Source organism: Rhipicephalus microplus, unplaced genomic scaffold (genome assembly GCF_043290135.1).
Source record: "Rhipicephalus microplus isolate Deutch F79 unplaced genomic scaffold, USDA_Rmic scaffold_14, whole genome shotgun sequence".
NCBI classification, from domain to species: Eukaryota; Metazoa; Arthropoda; class Arachnida; order Ixodida; family Ixodidae; genus Rhipicephalus; species Rhipicephalus microplus.
Window position 1 is genome coordinate 27,515,285 of NW_027464587.1, and position 19,189 is coordinate 27,534,473.

The following is a 19,189-nucleotide window of genomic DNA, read 5'->3' on the forward strand; positions in this document are numbered from 1 at the left end:
ACAGCGCGATAGAGCATCAGCATCCTAATGCTTCTTCCCAGATCTGTAGGCGACATCGAAATCATACTGCTGCAAGCGAAGTGACCGAAGCGACCCGATAAGTTTTTCAGCGATGAAAGCCAGCATAGGGCATTATGGTCGGTAACGACGGTAAAATTACGGCCGTGAAGATATGATATCGGCATCTTTGCACTGCCCAAAGAACAGCAAGACACTCCTGCTCGGTGATAGTGTAGTTCTTTTCTGGAGTGGTAAGAGCGCGACTTGCGTAAGCAATGAAGCGTCCGCGTGAGTTTTTGTCTCGCTGCAAGATTACCGCACCTAGACCATGACTACTTACGTCGGTGTGAAGGATGGTGGGTGCGGTGAACTCGAAGTGGCATAGTACCGGATCCGACATGAGGGCTTGCTTCAATGCCGTGAAAGCGCTTTCGCAGTCTTCGGACCAATTAAAGGAGACGTTCCTTGCGAGGAGTTGATGGAGTGGAGACGCAAGTTCCGCGAAGCCACGTATGAAGCACCGGAAGTAGGAAGATAACCCAAGAAAGCTGCACAGGTCCTTTTTACGTAGTGGACGAGGAAAATCGAGGACGGTTGCAAGCTACTCGGGTTCCAGCCGAATTCCTTCTTTGCTGACGAGGTGGCCGAGAACCTTGATTGTCTTCTCAGCAAAGGTACATTTCTTGGTGTTAAGCTGTACACCGGCTTTTGCAAGGCATGTGAGGACTTCGTCAAGACGTTGTAGATGCTGCGAGAACGTGGATGGAAACACTACTAAGTCATCGAGACAGCACAGACACGTTTTCCATTTCAAACCACGCAATACGCCGTCTATCATGCGTTCGAAGGTGGCGGGCGCATTACAGAGTCCAAAAGGCATCACATTAAACTTGTACAACCCATCTGGCGTTGAAAAGGCGGTCTTCTCTTTATCAGGCTCCGATATTGGTGTCTGCCAGTAGCCTGACCTAAGGTCGAGGCAAGAAAAATACTCTGCGCCCTGTAATGAATCCAGTGCATCGTCGATCCGAGGGAGAGGATAAACATGCCTGCACGTTATTTTGTTTAACGCACGGTAATCGACGCAGGAACGCACTGTCCCATCTTTCCAATTGAACGAGAACAACCGGGGATGGCCAGGGACTCGGGGAAGGGCGTATGATGTTGCGTCGTGGCATGTCTGAGACGTTTTCCTCGGTGATCTTGCGTTCTGCCTGAGACACGCGATATGGACGTCGATGTACAATACGAGAGCCGTCAGTCTGTATGCTGTGAGCAGCGGAGGTAGTCATGCTGAGGGCGGGCGAGTTCACGTCAAATAGAGAACGGTGTCTATTCAACAGGGCGAGCAAATCTTCAGTTTGGTCAGGTGTTAAGTCGGTGCTTATGGTTGCCGACACAGGTGTGGAAGAGGCATTGAATGGCAGTAATTGTGACTTTGGGACATCGTTGTGGTTGCTGTTTGGAAGAGTAACAATCGCAACAGGCTCACTGTCAACCACGCAAGATACTGTTGAGCCACAGGGTAGCAGTACACACTCGGGTGTTTGATTTATGGCGGTTAGGTAGGTAGACCCATCGAAGAAGCGAATGAGCCCTGGTGTGATCACAATGCCCCTACGTAGGGTATGGCTGTAAGGGAGAAGTAGTACGTCATCCTCCACAATGTCGGTGAAATTAACACTTATAATTTCTTCGATGTATGGCAGAAGTACGTAATCTGACGTGGTGACAAGGCGGATGCATCCATCGTGTTCAAGCGGAAAAGAGTGAGTGGCATTTAGATGCAGAAGGCGCTGATGACAAGACATGAAAGCGGACGCTGAAGACAAGAAATCCTACCCCAGAATGAGAGCGTTCGTGCATTCACGAAATACCGCGAAAACGATGTGATGACGAATGCCTTCGATGCAGACACGAACGGTAGACTGTGCAAGGGAATGAATGAGAGCGTTGGTCGCCGCACGGAGAGGTGGGCCGCCATAAGGCGTGGCGACTTTTCGAAGGCGGGAACAAAAATCAGCCCGAATAATCGAAACGGCAGCGCCAGTGTTTACAAGAGCCTCAACGCGTACACCTTCTACAAACACTACTATCAAATTCGATGGCCACTCTGGAGGAATTGTTTGCTGTCCGGTGGATGCAGATTCCCCTCCTAAAACTGCATTGCGGAGTTTTCCGCGTGGGCGTTCGTGGAATGGGAGGCGGGCCGCAGAGGCGAAACTGAACGGCGACCTGGCGAAGGTGACCTGCAGCGAGACGTACGGGAATTCCCAGGCATGGTATAGGCAGGAGACGGTTAACGGTAATAGGACGTAAAAGAACTTGTTGTTGGGCTAGTTGGTAGAGCAGTTCTAAATGTTAATTCGAGTGCGAAAACACGACCCGATCACTCACACACGCACATACCCATGCATCGCGCACACGCCCACACACAGCGCTCACTTCCAACTGATTTATTCATAGCTCGAAGGCTTGAATATATACAGGACACATCGTGCGCACACACACCATAGAAGGCCAACAGCGTACATTATGAAAAGGTACAGTTAATCAATGTCATAGCCTCAGAGTGATAAACTGAAACTGAGCATTGGCCAAACTTAACGGCGTATCAATGACCGATTAAGGAAACACGCCCAAAAATTAACAAAACGCGATGACAAGTAAGCGCACCTGGTTGCGCATGTTATCTCGTGTGGTTGCGACTGAGACGAAGATTCTAGGCAGAAGCGCAAGTAAAACTGCACCTGAAGTGTTAGAGGCCCTTTTCATTGAAAAAAATAAAGATCACTGTGTAAGCGCCCCTTCGATATCGTTGTTACCAAGCGAACTTTAGTTTATCGCTCTGAGGCTATGACATTGATTAAGTGTACGTTTTGATAATGTACGCTGTTGGCTTCTATGGTGTGGGCGCACAATGTGTCCTGTATATATTCGAGCCTTCGAGCTATGAATAAATCAGTTGGAAGTGAGCGCTGTGTTTGTTTGATGCATGGGTGTGTACGTTTGTGAGTGATCGTGTCGTGGTTTCGCGCTTGAATTAACTTTTAGAAAGGTAATAGGACGATCTGGAGGGTGGTCGTAGGTAGTTCATGGTCGGACGGAAGCTTCGATGTTCTTCAGGAGTGTAGCTGCGTTGCTCGTCTTGTTGGCGCCTTCGACAAAACCGAGCCATATGTCCTCTATAGCCGCAGTAGTAACAAATCAGTCAAGGTTGCCGCTGAGGTGCGTAGTAAAGCGGTGCACGCACTGGAGGTGACAACGAAGCCACAGGCGTATGGTCTGGTGGTATAGGTACAGAAACGTTGGGTGCGGCAGAGAGCGCGGCAACTTCGGCGTACGTGCGCGTCTGGCGCACGCAGGGACCGTTGGAACACGTCGGACGCGATGCGGACGCGATCTCTTGTTTAGTCATGTCTTGGAAGCTATCTTTTTCAGAAGAGGGAGTAACTTCCGTAGCTCAGGAAGTGCAGCACCCGTGAAACTCTTCACGAATAATGTCGCAAATAAGCGCACGTAAGTCGAGGGGTGCAGGAAAACGTATGTCGGTGGCATCGTAGCAGAGGCGAAGAGACTGAGGCTCGTCAAGTCGCTGACAGATGGTTATCACGTCGTGGGTGGTGGCAAGACTTCCCATGGCGAGGGCGTTAAAGGCGACGGTGTTAATGCCTTTAATAATGTAGCGTTTTTGGTCGTTCTGAGACATGGCGGTGTTAACGCGCCTGTATAGTGCAAGGACATCCTCAATATAACAGGTGTAAGATTCACCCGGCAGCTGCGTGCGTTCAGCGAGCTTCTTCTTTGCTGCCTCAGTGCGAACTGTAGGGGCACCAAATATTTGACGAATTTCCTGCTCGAAAGTGTCCCAGTCGGGAAGATCCGGGTGGTGGTTCCAGAACCAAGTTTTCGCAACATCGGAAAAGTAAAATCTGCGCAACTTCTGTAGACTGTCCCACCTGTTCAAATCGCTGACGAGGTCGTAGTTCTTGATCCAGTCTTCGACATCATCGCCTCGGAGAGCGGAAAACACAGGTGGATCACGCAGGCGAATGTTGTTGGGCGGAGCGGGTGGCGGTGGCTGCAGCAGGAGGGCGACGTTGGATGGGCCAGGGTTTTCTTGGGCCGCCATGGCTGGGGGTTGTATGCCACGATCCGAGCGGAGCTCCAACGAAAACGGGCGATATGACTTGAGGGAATGAAAAGCACCATCCACCAGTTGTGAGGAACCAGTTTATTCAGCCAGGCTCGACCTAAATCACACTGGTGATAATATTGTGAGGAACTGGTTTATTCGGCCAGGCTCGAGCCAAATCACGCGGATGATGATATTTTTAGATGAAGAAGATGTACAGGTGATGATGATTACAAAGAGAATAAAAAGTCCTTCGCTTGTCGCGCTCACACTAATTCCCCCGCGCGGTGAAAGCGGCCGCCTGGTTGCTTGACAGTATTATAAAATGCGTCGCGCATAAGGCTTTAAACGAGATACGTGCACTATCTCTGTTCCTCGGCAACGATGATCAAGACTAGCGCTAAGAGGAGAAACGCGGTAATTGACAGGAAATGTCTGTTCGACCACCGTGTATGGCCCAATGAAGCGACTGATGAATTTGTCGCATAGGCCGGGGACGCGTAGTGAAGTCCATAGAAGAACTTCGTCACCAGGGGAAAAACTCACAACACGGCGAGACGAGTCGTAGCGAGATTTCCGAGTGTCTTGAGAGAGGCCGGTGTTAACACGGGCCTGGTGACGGCAGTGTGCGAGACGAGATAGGAATTCTTCAGAGAAAGGAGCCGTCGAGGGTGCAGGAGCCGAAAGAAAAGAGACTACCAGAGTGAAACTCGGCGAGCGACCATGGACGAGAAAAAATGGAGAAAAGCCGGTAGTGCGTTGAGCAGCCGTATTATAGGCGAATGTCACGAAGGGTAGAATTGCATCCCAGTTCGTGTGTTTGGGGTGAATGCACATGGCGATCATGTCCGATAGGGTCCGATGAAACCGTTCAGTCAATCCGTTGGTCTGCGGGTGGTAGCTAGAAGTGGTCTTGTGAACAGTGTTCGAGGCACGCAAAACTTGCTCGACAATGGAAGATAGGAAGACTTTGCCACGATCACTGAGGAGAATGCGTGGATCTCCATGGCGCAAAAAGATGTGGCGAAGAAAGAAATCGGCGATCTCAGTGGCAGTCCCAGATGGTATAGAAGCTGTTTCTGCGTAGCGGGTAAGGTGGTCGACTGCCATGACAATCCAGCGATTCCCATTGGATGATATAGGAAGAGGGCCATACAAATCGATTCCAACGACTTCAAAAGGTGAGGCGGGACAAGGAAGAAGTTGCATTAAGCCAGCCCGAGCAGTTGTCGGTCGTTTTCGCCGTTGGCAATGGACACAGGAGGTGACGTACTTAGCGACGGCTGAAGAGAGGCCAGGCCAAAAACAACGAATTCGTATTTTGTCGTAAGTCTTGTGGTAGCCTAGATGAGCAGTGGTTGGATCATCATGAAAGGCTTCCAGAACTTCACGTTGCAGAGAACGTGGGATGACGGGTACCCACTTGTTGCCATCGATGTGGTAAATGTAGCGACATAAAGCATCACCGACAAGATTAAATTGTTTAAGTTGTCGACGGAGTCTGGCGTTTGGAGGAGTAGTAGAGCCGGTCAAGCGGTCAACAATGGTGCGGCAGTATGGGTCGACACGTTGTTGTGAAACAAGGACGGATAGGGTGGCAGGTGATGAACTTAGCGCTGCGATTGGAGAGGTGCTGTCGTTTTGGAGTATCGATGGTGAATTGCTTCCGCTGGGCAAAGGACAGCGCGATAGAGCATCAGCATCTTGATGCTTTTTCCCAGATCTGTAGGCGACATCGAAATCATACTCCTGCAAGCGAAGCGCCTAGCGACCAAGGCGACCCGATAAGTTTTTCAGCGATGAAAGCCAGCATAGGGCGTTATGGTCGGTCACGACGGTAAAATGCAGGCCGTGAAGATATGGTCGGTAAGAGCACGACTTGGAGCGGTAAGAGCACGACTTTCTGGAGCGGTAAGAGCACGACTTGCGTAAGCAACGACGCGTTCGCGTGAGTTTTTGTCACGCTGCAAGAGTACCGCACCAAGACCATGACTACTTGCGTCGGTGTGAAGGATGGTGGGTGCGGTGGAATCGAAGTGGCACAGTACCGGGTCCGACGTAAGGCCTTGCTTCAATGCCATGAAAGCGCTTTCGCAGTCTTCGGACCAATTAAAGGGGACGTTCCTTGCGAGGAGTTGATGGAGTGGAGACGGAAGTTCCGCGAAGCCACGTATGAAGCACCGGAAGTAGGAAGATAACCCAAGAAAGCTGCACAGGTACTTTTTACGTAGTGGACGAGGAAAATGGAGGACGGTTGCAAGCTACTTGGGTTCCATCCGAATTCCTTCTTTGCTGACGAGGTGGCCGAGAACCTTGATTGTCTTGCTAGCAAAGGTACATTTCTTGGTGTTAAGCTGTAGACCGGCTTTTGCAAGGCATGTGAGGACTTCGTCAAGACGTTGTAGGTGCTGCGAGAACGTGGATGAAAACACTACTATGCCGTCGAGATAGCACAGACATGTTTTCCATTTCAAACCACGCAATACACCATCTATCATGCGTTCGAAGGTGGCGGGCGCATTACAAAGTCCAAAAGGCATCACATTGAACTCGTACAACCCATCTGGCGTTGAAAATGTGGTCTTCTCTTTATCAGACTCCGACATTGGTATCTGCCAGTAGCCTGACCTAAGGTCGAGGCTGGGAAAATACTCTGCGCCCTGTAATGAATCCAGGGCATCGTCGATCCGAGGGAGGGGATAAACATCCTTGCGCGTTATTTTGTTTAGTGCACGGTAATCGACGCAGAAACGCACTGTCCCATCTTTCTTTTGAACGAGAACAACTGGGGATGACCAGGGACTCGAGGAAGAACGTATGATGTTGCGTCGTAGCATGTCTGAGACGTTTTCCTCGAATACGAGAGCCGTCAGTCTGTATGCTGTGAGTAGCGGTGGTAGTCATGCTGAGGGCGGGCGAGTTAACGTCAAATAGAGAACGGTGTCTATTTAACAGGGAGAGCAAATCTTCAGTTTGGTCAGGTGTTATGTCATTGCTTATTGTTGCCGACACAGGTGTGGAAGAGGCATTGAATGGCAATGGTTGTGACTTCGGAACATCGTTGTCGTTGTTGTTCGGAAGAGTAACAATAGCAACAGGCTCACTGTCGACCGCGCAAGATACTGTTGAGCCACAGGGGAGCAGTACACACTCGGGCGTTTGATTTATGGCGGTTAGGTACGTACACCTATCGAAGAAGCGAATAAGCCCCGGTGTGATCACAATGCCCCTACGTAGGGTATGACCGTAAGGGAGAATTAGTACGTCGCCATCAACAATGTCGGTGCAATTAACACTTTTAATTTCTTCGATGTATGGCCGAAGTACATAATCTGACTTGGTGACAAGGCGGATGCATCCATTTTGTTCAAGTGGAGAAGAGTCAGTGCATTTAGATGGAGGAGGCGCTGATGACACGATATGAAAGCGGACGCAGAAGACAAGAAATCCCACCCAAGAATGAGAGCGTGGGTGCACTCACGAAATACCGTGAAAACAATGTGATGACGAATGCCTACTATGCAGACACGAACGGTACACTGTGCAAGTGGACGAATGAGAGCATTGGTCGCCGCACGTAGAGGTGGGCCGCCATAAGGTGTGGTGACTTTTCGAAGGCGGGAACAAAAATCAGCCCGAATAATCGAAACGGCAGCGCCAGTGTCTACAAGAGCCTCAACACGTACACCTTCTACAAACACTACTATCAAATTCGATGGCCGCTCTGGAGGAATTGTTAGCTGTCCAAGGCATGCAGTTTCCCCTCCTAAAACTGCATAGGGGAGTTTTCCGCGAGGGCGTTTGTGGAATAGGAGGCGGGCCGTAGAGGCGACACTGAACGGCGACGTGGCGAAGGCGACCTGCGGCGAGACGTACGGGAATTCCCAGGCATGTCCGTATGGTAAGTAGGTGACGGTGAACGGTAATAGGACGATCGGGAGGGTGGCCGTGAGTAGTTCATGGTCGGACGGAAGCTTCGATGTTCTTCGGGAGCGTAGCCGCGTTGCTCGTCTTGTTGGCGCCTTCGACAAAACCGAGCGATATGTCCTCGATAGCCGCAGTAGTAACAGATTGGTCGAGGTGGGCGCTGAGGTGCGTAGTAAGGTGGTGCACGCACTGGCGTTGATAACGAAGCCACAGGCGTATGGTCTGCTGTTGTACGCACAGAAACGGTGGGTGCGGCAGAGAGCGTGGCAACTTCGGTGTACGTGCGCGTCTGGCGCACGCAGGGACTGTTGGAACACGTCGCACGCGATGCGGAGGCGATCTCTTGTTTAATCAGGTCTCGCAAGCTATCTTTTTCAGGAGGGGAAGTAACTTCCGCAGCACAGGAAGAGCAGCGCCCGTGCAGCTCTCCACGAACAATGTCGCGAATAAGCGCACGCAAGTCGAGGGGTGCAGGCAAAGGAACGTCGGTGGCATAGTAGCAAAGGCGAAGAGACTGAAGCTCGCCAGGTCGCTGACAGATGGTTATCACGTCCTGGGTGGTGGCAGAATTTTGCGTGGCGAGGGCGTTAAAGACGACGGTGTTAATGCCTTTAATAATGTGGCGTATTTGGTCGTTTTGAGACATGCCGGTGTTAACGCGCTTGCACAGTGCAAGGACATCCTCAATATAAGAGGTGTACGATTCACCCGGCAGCTGCGTGCGTTGAGCAAGTTTCTTCTTTGCTGCCTCAGTGCGAACTGCAGGGGCACCAAATATCTGACGAATTCGCTGCTCGAAAGTGTCCCAGTCGGGAAGATCCGGGTGGTGGTTCCAGAACCAAGATTTCGCAACATCGGACAAGTAAAATGGTACGCTGCGCAACTTCCGTGGATTGTTCCACCTGTTCAAATCGCTGACGAGGTCGTAGTTCTTGATCCAGTCTTCGACATCATCGCCTCGGAGACCGGAAAACACAGGTGGATCACGCAGGCGAGTGTTGTTGGGCGGAGCGGGTGGCGGTGGCTGCAGTAAGACGGCGACGTTGGATGGGCCAGGGTTTTCTTGGGCCGCCACAGTAGGGGGTTGTATGCGACGACCCGAGCGGAGCTCCAGCAAGAACGCGCGAGAGGACTTGAGGGAACGAAAAGCACAGTCCACTACTTGTGAGGAACCGGTTTATTCGGCCAGGCTCGAGTCAAATTACGCGGATGATGATTTTTTAGATGAAGAAGATGTACAGGTGATGATGATTACAAAGAGAATAAAGAGTCATTCGCTTGTCGCGCTCACAATATTTACAGATGATGAAGATGTACAGGTGATGATGATATCTAAAGAAAATGAAGAGTCATTCGCTTGTCGCGCTCACAATATTACATATTGTATTCCAGTTGCGCAACAGTCTGTTCATGTTTTAGGTACGAAAACAGAACCAATAGCGAGGAAAGAGTTTGAAAACAAATCAACACAAATCTATATGAGGTAATAATAATAATGTTACGGTTGAATTCAAGGATAGGTGGATTTATTTACAGGGTGAGGCTGAAGTTCGGCAGTCGCGGTAAAGATGGAGTCCTCAGGCCGCACCAGACATTGTCGTCTTCCTCTTCTACCTCCCCGGCACATACTACAGCCCGGCTCATACCGTATAGCAATCCCCAGTTCACAGACGAAGCCCGCTGGGCGAGTTTATGTCACTGGAGGGATGAAACTTCTTGATGCGAGTCACGTGCACCAACAGCGTTCGATTTGACCGACGAGAAGGTGTCGTCAAGCGTGCCACAACGTACGTCAAGTCAGTCAGGCGATCCACAATGACGTAGGGGCCTGTGTACTGCGGTAAAACTTCTGACATAAACCAGGTTTTCGTTGGGGGGTCCACAACCACACGAATTCACCTTTGCGGAATGAAATGGCATCACGGCGTTGATCGTATTGTTTCTTGGAGCGATCTTGTGATGCCAGTGTTCGCAAGCGAGCAATTTGGCGGGCTTCTTCAGGCCGGCACAATGTTTCAGCCACGGACTCATTGGTATGGAGCTTAAATGGGAGTATTGTATCAAGGGAGCTGCGTTGTGATCGAGCGTAGAGCAGGTAGAAGGGCGTGAAGTCCGCGGTCTCGTGCTTCGCTGTATTGTATGCATAAGTAATAAATGGTAAGATCTCATCCCAGTTTTTGTGATTGGACGCGACTTACCTTGCGAGCATGTTAGTAAGAGTTTGATTGGTACGTTCTACAAGACCATTTGTCTGGGGCAGGCATGGTGTCGAATATCTGAACTGTGAAGTGCAGAGGCGAAGCAATTCTTCCACAGCGTCCGCGATGAATTGGCGACCACGGTCACTGATGATTACTTGAGGTGGACCATGGCAAAGAACAACAGAGCGTAACAAAAATGCCACGACGCCATCAGCTGTAGAAGATGGTATCGCAGCGGTTTCGGCGTATCTGGTAAGGTGGTCGACGCACACTATTATCCAGCGGTTGTTGTTCGAAGATCGCGGAAACAGGCCCAATAGGTCGATGCCCACTTGCTCGAAAGGCGTAGTAGGCGGTTCTACGGAATGAAGAAGGCCATGCGGTGCACTGGTAGGTCGTTTGTGGCGCTGGAAATTTTCACAGCTCGAGACGTATTGTTTCGTAAAATCTCGCATTCGGGGCCAGTAAAAACGCTGGTGCACTCGATGCAGGGTGCGAATGAACCCAAGGTGTCCTGACATTGGATCATCGTGCATAGTACAGAGAACGTCGCATCGAAGACTTTGAGGGAGAACCAGTAAACAACGTGCGCCGGTTGCTGAGTAATTCGTTTTGCACAACGGTCATTCACGAATGCGAAAGCGACCACTGCCTTTGAGATTCAGAGCGTCAACGAACAAAGGGTCTAAAGATATATCATTCAATTGTTCTCGTTTAAAGATATTGGCGTCAGGAAACGTGTGAGAGACCGCAGCAAAACAGATGTAAAGGGTATATGCACTGTCCTCCGTCGTGGTCATAGGTAGGCGAGAAAGGAAATCAGCGTCCGAATGACGTCGTCCACTTCTGTACGAAATGCTGAAGTCAAATTCTTGAAGGCGTAAAGCCCATCGAGCAAGGCGGCCAGAAGGGTCTCGGAGGGTAACAAGCCAACATAATGAATGATGGTCTGTCACAATCGTGAATGGACGACCGTAGAGGTAACATAGAAACTTCTGAATGGTGAATACAGCCGCTAAACATTCTTGCTCTGTCACCGTATAATTAATTTCAGCCTTGCTTAGAGATCAACTCGTATAAGAAACAACATGCTCTGCATTATCATGGTGCTGAACAAGCACACCTCTGATGGCCATTCCTCTTGCGTCACTGTGCACTTCTGTAGGAGCAGAAGGATCGAAATGACGAAGAATAGGCTCAGATGTTAGTAGAAATTTCAGTTCAGAAAATGCGGCATCACAATCAGGTGTCCATTCGAATGGGCTGTCTTTTCGCAACAAGCTCGTCAGTGGGTGTACTACGTCCACGAATCGGGGCACAAAGCGGCGAAAGTAGGAACATAGGCCCAAGAAGCAGCGAAGTTCATTCAGTGTCTGGGGTGGTTTGAATGTGCCGACTGCTTCGATTTTGCGGGGATCCGGCCTGACACCATCTTGGTCAACTAGGTGACCGAGGACTAAAGCTTGTCGTTCACCAAACCGGCACTTCTTAAGAGTTCAAAATCAAGCCAGCCTTTCCGACACAGTCTAAAACAAGGCTTAAACGGACGTTGTGCTCTTCGAAGGTACGCCCAAAAATGACGACGTCATCCAGGTAGCATAAGCACACCTCCCATTTAAGACCACGAAGGACAGAGTTCATAAACCTTTCAAAAGTGGCGGGGGCGTTGCAAAGCCTAAACGGCATCACATTGATTTGGTACAGTCCATCAGGCGTCACGAATGTGGTCTTCTCCTTGTCTGAAGCGTGCATAGGTATCTGCCAATATCCTGATTGTAGGTCTATTGAAGAAAAGTACGAAGCCGAGTGTAAGCAGTCAATAACATTCTCACTCCTAGGCAGCGGATATACATCTTTTTTGGTCATGGCGTTGAGTCTTCTGTAATCAACGCAGAACCGCCAGGCACCATCTTTCTTGTTAACCAAGATGACTGGTGCTGCCCACGGGCTACACGACTCTTCAATAACACCCTTATTCAGCATTTCCTGAACCTGTTTGGCAATAACTTTTCGTTGTGATGACGACACTCGGTAAGGCTTTTGTCGGATCGGATGGGCAGTGCTGGTGTCAATCCTATGGCGAACGTGAGAACATGGCAAAGGTAGTGGCTTCACCTCTTGGCAAAAGTCAAACACAGAAGCATGTTGCCTCAACAGATGGCGTAACGTCTGCTGCTCGTGTGACCGCAAAGTGGCGCTAATCATGCCTATCTGTGACTCGTAAGAGCAACTGCGCTTGCCAGAGACTGTACCTTTCTCGCTTTAATTGTTGTTAACGACCACTACAGAACCTTCAGTGGAATCATCGAAGCCAAGCTTCATTCCTCGAGGGAGCACAACCGGCGTTGGCGAACAGTTCAGTGCCCACAGAAAGGTTGCTCCTTCATGAACAGATACTAAACAACGAGGGACGAATATGCCTTTCTTAGCACATTGAACGATGGCGGGTTCAACGATGGCGCCAAAAGATGTGGCAGATTCTGGGGCGAACACCGCAACTAACCTCTTTGACCATGGCGGCACTGTCGGAAACAATCAGAGCGTACTTCGCGGCCTCCGGTGCCTCATCAACGAGGGCAGGAACAATGTCACCACTGACGGAAAGTTCACCGCTTCTACAGTCGACGTAGGCGCCACATCCTTGGAGAAAGTCAAGACTGAGAATCCCATCGTGGGTATAATGTTGCAGCACAAGAAACTCTGTTGGGAACACCTTTTCTGCCAATAAGACATTGACGACACAAACTCCGACAGGATGAAGTTCTTCCCCACCAACACCACGAAACCTTGTTGATTCGCCCCAAGAAAACATAACTTTGCGGCCAATGTGACTTTTGAAAGAAAGACTCATAACTGATATCGTAGCACCAGTGTCCACCAAAGCACTCGTACAAAAGCCATCTATTTCCACACGTATCTTGTTCTTGGACATTATAACTGGTGGAGGCATGTGAGGTAAATCCTGTTGTGCGACCTCACCTCCATCGGTCACGCTGGCTAGTTTCCCGGCGGCGGCGGTGATGACAGGCGTCGTCCCGGCGAAGGGGAACGATGCAGTCGGCCAGATGGAGGCGTCAAACTACGGCCAGAAGCGGGAGAACTGCCACGGTGATTTCCCCGCCGTGAGGTACTCCTGTAATAGGCGAGCCAATGACTGTTGTTGTGACCAGTGCCCGCTGGCGGGAACATTGATGGGGAACGATATCGGGATGTCGGCTCTCTCTGTCGACGACAAAACCGAGCTATATGCCCGGCGATACCGCAACGGTAGCACACAGGGGCTTGGCGGTATGCATTGTACTCCTGGAAGGCATTGCGCTGACGTGGTGGTGGTACGGGTACATCTTCGTTCGGGTCGTAATAGGTGTTGGCTGGCTGATGGGGATAACTGAAGTGGTCTTCGTACCTCGGCAGCGGGTAGTTATTGCGCTGTGATCTCGGTGGTGAGGGTGGCCTGTAGTTGCAGTCATCGTTGCCTGTTGCGGCAATCGACACGGAAGGGCGAGATGGAGGTGGTGCGGGTGTAGGTTCGTACGTCATCGGGCGAGCGTGTCGAGTGAGCTCTTCTCGAACGATCTGGCGTATTGTCGACGCGAGATCAAGCGGCGTGTATTTGTCAACACTTGCCACGGTGGTTACATTCGGTAGGCGACCGAACTTGGGGGTGATACGTCGCATCTTCAAGGTCTCGAATGTGCAACCGTGGCTTATGACGTCGGTTACTGTAGCAAGGCTGTCTTTGCTGATGAGGAACTAATACACGTCCTCGGCAATGCCCTTCAACAGGTGGCCAAATTTGTCTTCCTCTGACATAGAAGGGTTGACAATCTTGCAGAGCTTCAAGATTGCCTCGACATAGGTCGTGCAAGTCTCTCCTGGGATCTGAGCTCTCTGCAGTAACGTTTGTTCCGCCTGCTTTCTCTTAGCTATGGAGTCTCCGAAGCATGCTCTTATTTCAAAAACGAAGCGATCCCATGACGTGAGGGCATCTTCGTTGTTCTTGTACCACACGAGTGCTGTGTCCGTTAAGAAAAATGCTACATTGGTCAGCTGGGTCGCCGCGTCTCACTGGTAGTATTTTCGCACCCGTTTGTAGTGTGTGAGCCAGGCATCCACGTCCTCGCCAGATTCGCCACCGAATGTGCGAAGCACTATCAGATCCTGACGCAACCAGGTACCAGCCGCACGCGAACCTGGTACTAGCGGTGCTGCTGCGACTGGTAGAAGGTCTGCAGCCGCGGGGATCCGGTTTCCTTCTTCGCCGTGAGACATCTCAGCTGCCAATGGTAACAGGGGCAGTCCAGCAAGGCGGCGCCTATGTCGTTGATCAGGCGCTTGAAGCGACGTGTTGCTTGGTTGATTACGCAGCGCCTCCACCACAAAACTGTTACGGTTGAATTAAAAAATTGGTGGATTCATTTACAGGGTGAGGATAAAGTTCGGCAGTCACGGTAAAGATGGAATCCTCAGGCCACACCAGACAACGTCGTCTTCCTCTTCTACTGCCCCGGCACATACTACAGCACGGCTCATACCGTAGCAATATAAAAAGCCTTAGGCTGCTGTCACTCGTGCATGCGGGAAATTCTTTACATGTAAAAAAAAAAACATGCGGCAAGTTTTATGCTTTATGCTAAAAAAGAATGGTACATTTCAGAGAGGACTTCTGCTTCATCTTAGCCAGCCCGGGCTGTCGGGAAGTCCTGACGGCCTTTTCTCAATAGGGGAGGACGCGTTTATTCTCGAGGTTAAGTGCTGTTACGCCAGAAGAAGCCAAAAGATATTCAACCACCAGGAGGAGAATTGTTTTGTGCCTTACCCTAAGTACATAAATGGGAGGCTAACATTGTCAAAAACACACAGATGCTACACACAGGTACAGCTACTAATGTTCTTAAGCAACTTCGAAGAGTGCTTTATTTTTATATACACTGAGAAACAGAACATTATTGTGTGTGTGTGCGTGTGTGTGCGCAAAGGGATGACTGCTTTCTCTCTGAAGCAGTTCGCTCCCTTGAAGATTTCTATTTTGCCCACTTGCTGCCAGAATTGTCCAAATGGCAAGCACATTGGCATTGCTAGAATATATATAAAAGTAGGGGGTGCTACAACCTTCCTATTTTCTTTGTATATTTGTAATGTGCCGTAAGATCTTGCTTCTTTGAAGAAGTTTAATACAATACACGCGGTGCGTTTCCTGTCGCAAAACCTTACTGCATGACCTCATCATTGTTCCGAACATAGTTTCTGCAAGTACAGCATACTGTGTTTTAAAGTCTGCTTCCAGTGTTGATTGTCTACAGTTGCTTATCTTTTTAATCTAATGCGCGGCCTTCAACCACAGTCTGGAAGCGCCTGTGCCAGGCGTCCGATGATAGGCTACTCTGGGAACAGGCGTCCTGTTTCCGGAACAACCTACTGGAAGACAATTCATCGCAGGAACATGACTGTTCATCGCAGGCATGCACGTATTCGTGTTCATTTTGCCCCTGTGTTCCGTTAAAGGCCGCTTATTGACAGGTCACGCAGCGCTCGTGAAGTCAGGTTTAAGAAATAGGCGGCTGTACATCTGCATGGTGAAATTTTTCCCTTTGTTGAGTTAAGGTGCTAACCAATTGCACTGTGTCTGCGACTGTTGTAAACCCTATGGTAAGTAAGGGCTAGTCAAGCTTCTTCCTGTAAGTTTTTTTGACACCTTGCAAGGTTGTATGAATAAGTGTGTCAGAAATAAAGAAAGCAGTGATACAAAAATAGTCTAAAAAAGAATTGTGTCTAATCAATTATGAGGACTGTCATCGCGCTAAGTGAACGAGAAATGGAAGAAGCACTACAGGCCACGCATCTTGTTCGCTCATGTGTTCTGGTCATTGTCAAGTCTATCAGTCAACATTATTACTGTCTTGCTCTTAGTTTTATTACTGACATACTGCGAGCTGAGCATAGTACTCAGAGGCATGCCACAAGTTGCTTGCTCCACGCGTATTAATCAGTTACTTGCATGACATCTATTTGCGGCTAGAGTACACTTTAAACCATGCCAAAACAATGTACTGTAGCGGGGAGGAGGGGGTGAGACCATATCTAGTCGGAGAACTTGGAAGACGACTACGACGAAGAGCCGAGTTCGTGACACTGACTGACGCTCCTTGAACCAGGCAGTTGGTTTTAGTCAATAAACCCTTTAAAATTTGGTGGAGGTGCTGGGTAGTCTTCGAAGCTGGAACTACAAAGTCGCACTTTACCTCCAGTGCCAGCGATGCCGGAAGAACCCTCCACCCTAGGTACCTCGCAAGTTCTCACCTCTACATGTCCCGGCGTGTGGCCACTGCGTCACCCACCGATCTTCAGCGGCACTGACGGCCAAGACGTTGAGGAGTGGCTGGCTACTTACCACAAGGTGAGCAAAGAGAACAAGTGGGACGACGCGGCTAAGCTCACCTATGTAAGCTTTTACTTGTCCGGCGTCGCTAGTCTCTGGTTGCGCAACCACGAAGCCGACATTGTCAGTTGGGATTCATTCAAGACCTCCTTTTTGCAAGTCTTCGACCACCCTGCTGTGCGAAAACTCCGCGCAGAACAACGACTTCGTGAGCGCGCTCAAGAGGTAGGAGAGACCTTTACCAGCTACATTGAAGATGTTGTTGACTTGTGCAATCGCGTAAATCCAGCGATGCTCGAAGCCGACAAAATCAAACAAATCCTCAAGGGCATATGCGATGACGCATTCCAAATGTTGTTAGCCAAGGACCCACAAAGCGTAGCTGATTTCGTCAGCTTGTGCCAGAGTTTTGACGAATCGCGCAAACAACGCGCCCAAACACGGCGCTCTGTGGAACAACATGACTCGATCGCGGCCTTGACTCTCGGAGACCAGAACGACATGTTGGCTCGGATAAAGCAGTTCGTGCGGGAGGAGGTTGCTCGGCAGCTCTCCATTTTATCGAGCATGGCCGAGCCAGCCCAAACGCATCCTCTTCCCCACTACATTGAGCTACCTCATGAGCGCAGGCCTTCAACTAAACATTAAGAAGTGCCACTTTGGAGCTCGGAAGCTCACAATACTTAGCCACGTTGTCTCAAAACATGGCGTCCTCCCAGACCCAGGGAAGCTTCCTGCTGCCACTGAGTTCCCGAAGCCTACGACCGTGAAAGCGCTTCGCAGCTTCGTCGGACTGTGCTCGTACTTTCGCCGTTTTGTGAAGAGCTTTGCTTCGATAATCGCACCACTGACGCAGCTGATCACTGGTGATGGACACCTCTTTGATGTGTCACCAGCATGCGATGACGCTTTTGCAACATTACGCCATTTCCTTGCTTCACCACATATGTTACGCCACTTCGTCCCTACTGCTGCAACCGAGGTGCACACGGATTCCAGTGGCATAGGTTTTGGCGCTGTCCTTGCTCGACGCAAGCATGGCTTCTCGGAGTATGTGGTTGCGTATGCCAGTCGCGCCCTAACCAAGGCAGAGCACAAATACTCGGTTTCCGAAAAGGAATGTTTGGCCATTGTTTTGGCATTACAAAAATTTCGTCCTTATTTATATGGACGCCCATTTGATGAAGTTACAGATCACCATTCGCTCTGTTGGCTCGCTTCATTTAAGGACACTTCGGGCCGGCTTTACGTTGTGCGCTACGTTTGCAGGAATTTGATATTCACGTCATTTACCGCTCAGGTCGCAAGCATACCGACGCAGATGCTCTTTCTCGTTTGCCTTTTCCTTCAGCCGTTGCACCTGTTTCATTTGCCGAAGCTACCATCGACAGCATCGATACCACTGACATGGCTTCGGAACAACGAAAGTACCCTTGGATAGCCTCACTCATCGACGTTCTCTCCTCGTCTTCGGTGACACCACGCCATTGTCTACCTCGTGCACTACGTCGGCACATTCCCCATTATGTGATACGGGATGCCATGTTGTACCGTCACAACTATCAACCTGATGGTAAGAAATGGCTTCTTGTTATACCTCGCCGTTTGCGCTCCAACATGTGCACGTACTTCCACGCAGACTCTCAAAACGCGCACGCTGGCGTTTTGAAAACTTACGACCGGCTTCGCCAGCGATTTTTCTGGCGTGGAATGTACTCGTACGTTTGCAAGTACATACGCTCCTGCTCTGAGTGTCAGCGACGGAAAACAACTTGTCATGCCTCTGGCGAATTACAACCATTACCGTGTCCAGCTCAGCCATTTGATAGAATTGGCATCGACCTCTACAGCCCACTACCTTGTACTTCTGCTGAAAATCGCTGGATTATTGTGGCCGTTGACCACCTAACCCGTTACGCTGAAACCACCGCTTTGCCAGCCGCTGCTGCTCGTGATGTCGCCTTGTTCATCTTGCCTAGCTTTGTCCTTCGCCATGGCACGCCACGTGAGCGACTTAGTGACCGTGGGTGTGCGTTTCTATCACAAGTCGTCCAAGAGCTTCACAGTGAGTGCAATAATATTCATCGCACCACTACAAGCTCTCACCCACAGACAAACGGTTTGACGGAGCGTTTTAACCGCAAGCTCGGTGATATGCTCTCTATGTAATATCCTCCGACCATTCTAATTGGGACTTGGTGCTCCCTTTCGTGACGTATGCGTATAACACGGCCGCGCAAGCAACTACTGGGTTTTCACCTTTTTTTCTACTGTACGGACGTGAGCCCTCTTCTACGCTTGACACGATACTTACTTACCGCCCAGATGCTTCAGAATACCGCCCAGCCTCCGAACTGGTTCAGTATGCCGAAGACTGCCGCCAATTAGCGCGTTCATTTACGTACGTCACACAAGGTCTCCTAAAAGAACGACTTGACTAAGACAAGTTTGCTCACAGCTTCCCCGTAGGCTCATTTGTATGGCTTTCGGTTCCATTACAGTCCCCCAGCCTCTCCCGAAAGTTTGCACCCAAGTACAATGGTCCAT

The 19,189-nt window shown here is 50.1% G+C and overlaps 1 pseudogene; it reads left to right on the forward strand.

Moving 5' to 3' along the window:
• Nucleotides 1-15,345, forward strand: part of LOC142784506 (uncharacterized) — a 35,442-nt pseudogene extending 20,097 nt beyond the window's left edge.
• Nucleotides 15,346-19,189: the final 3,844 nt, after the last annotated feature.